Genomic DNA, 2,500 nt, shown 5'->3' with positions numbered 1-2,500 from the left:
CTCGAAAATCGATGAGGCGCCTCTGAAGCCAACTCAGAAGGTTGAACTACTCAATGCCTATGCCCTACCCAGATTGTTATATCCTGCAGACCACTCGGACTGCAAGCAATCAACTCTCCGTGGGTTGGACCAAGAGATTAGAAAGGCGGTAAAAGGATGGCTCCACCTTCCCGCTTCAACTTGTGATGGACTGTTATATGCCAGAGCCCGAGACGGAGGCCTTGCCATCTTGAAACTGGAAAAAACAATCCCTTCGGTTCAAGTTAGAAGGCTGCAACGTATAGCAAACTCGTCCGATGCTATCACCCGTAATATTGTGTCCTCGCAGGGTATGGAGGAAGAATACCGTAATTTGTGGGTACGAGCAGGGGGTGACAGTGATGCAATCCCAACATTCGTTCTCAGGGACTCGGTGTCAAAAGAACCTGTATATCCGAGACCCTGCGATTGGAGGGAGCATGAATTTCAGAGATGGTGCGAAAAGCCGGTTCAAGGAAGGGGCATTGTAAACTTTGCGCATGATAGAATCAGTAATGCTTGGTTGAGGCCATGGTGCGGCTTTAAACAATGCTTCTTTATCGCAGCACTACAACTAAGGGCAAATATTTACCCAACAAGAGAAAGCTTGAACAGAGGCAGAGATGGGGCCTTACGTTCCTGCAGGAAATGCTCTGCCAGACTCGAGTCCCTTTCGCACATTCTCGGTCAATGTCCTGCAGTACAGAAAGCAAGAATTGCGCGACATAACAAGATCAGTAACATTCTGGCAGACGAAGCGGCTAGATTGGGCTGGTCTGTATACAAAGAGCCACGGTTCATATCCGAGACGGGAGAGATGAGAAAGCCTGACCTCGTGTTTGCAAAAGATGAGGAGGCGGTTGTGATCGATGTCACCGTCCGTTTTGAGCTTTCAAAGAATACCTTGTCAGATGCTGCCTCGCACAAAGTTTCGTACTATACCCCTCTTGGTGATCAAGTCAAAGTGCTGACGAAGGCTAGCAAGGTCACATTCTTTGGATTCCCGGTTGGGGCAAGAGGAAAGTGGCCCCTTGAGAATAACGAGGTACTTACCTCCCTGGGCCTGACCAAACCCAGAACGACATCACTGGCCAAGATGATTTCCCGCAGAACGCTGCTTTTCTCTCTTGATATTCTGAGAATGTTCTGTGGAAATTATGCGGTCTATGAACAGTCATAGACAACCTCCGAAACAAATAATAGTTTTGTTTTAAGATGTCATTTGTTTTAGATTGATTTTGTTATTTTCGAAGGTGAAGTCGGTTTTTATTTCATTTTACTATTTTCCACAATTTAGATTGTTATTTTCCAAGACGGAGTCTTGGTTCTTTTTTTTATTGTTAGTTTTTTTTTTTTTTTTAACACGTCGTATTTGTTACTTTAGAGCTTAGAGGGGACTTTATTTTCGCCTTACTATTTTCTGCCTACAAAGAAGATTAAAAATAAGCTTTTTTCAAGATGGTTTTGTTATTTTCCAAGGTGAAGTCTTGGTATTCTTATTTTACTATTTTCCATAAAGAAGACCTTTCTTTTAGATTTTGTTATTTTCCAAGACGAAGACTTGGTATTTTTATTATATTGCTATTTTTTACACGAAGCTTATTCAAGAGCACTTATATAGATTAGACTTTGTTATTTTAATTCTTTATTTTTGGACTACATCAGTTCGAGAGTCCTGTAACTTACTATTTTCTGCCTACAAAGAAGATTAGAAATAAGCTTTATTTAAGATGTTTTAGATTAGATTTTGTTATTTTCCAAGGTGAAGTCTTGGTTTTTTTTATTTTACTATTTTCCACAAAGAAGACTTTTCTTTTCTTTTAGATTTTGTTATTTTCCAAGACGAAGACTTGGTATTTTTTTGCTATTTTTTACAGGAAGCTTTATTCAAGAGCACTTATATAGATTAGACTTTGTTATTTTAATTCTTTATTTTTGCACTACATCAGTTCGAGAGAAGACTACAAACCAGCTTTATTTAAGATGTTTTAGATTAGATTTTGTTATTTTCCAAGGTGAAGTCTTGGTTTTTTATTTTACTATTTTCCACAAAGAAGACTTTTCTTTTAGATTTTGTTATTTTCCAAGACGAAGACTTGGTATTTTTTTATTGCTATTTTTTTACACGAAGCTTATTCAAGAGCACTTATATAGATTAGACTTTGTTATTTTAATTCTTTATTTTTGGACTACATCAGTTCGAGAGTCCTGTAACTTACTATTTTCTGCCTACAAAGAAGATTACAAATAAGCTTTATTTAAGATGTTTTAGATTAGATTTTGTTATTTTCCAAGGTGAAGTCTTGGTTTTTTTATTTTACTATTTTCCACAAAGAAGACTTTTCTTTTCTTTTAGATTTTGTTATTTTCCAAGACGAAGACTTGGTTTTTTTATATTGCTATTTTTTTTTTTTACACTGCTTTATTCAAGAGCGCTTATATAGATTAGACTTTGTTATTTTAATTCTTTATTTTTGGAATA

This window comes from Petromyzon marinus, unplaced genomic scaffold (assembly GCF_048934315.1).
Source record: "Petromyzon marinus isolate PM22_M1 ecotype Great Lakes invasive population unplaced genomic scaffold, UKy_Petmar_22M1.pri1.0 PM_G_Scaffold_193, whole genome shotgun sequence".
Taxonomy (NCBI): domain Eukaryota; kingdom Metazoa; phylum Chordata; class Hyperoartia; order Petromyzontiformes; family Petromyzontidae; genus Petromyzon; species Petromyzon marinus.
This window is presented reverse-complemented; position numbering follows the sequence as displayed.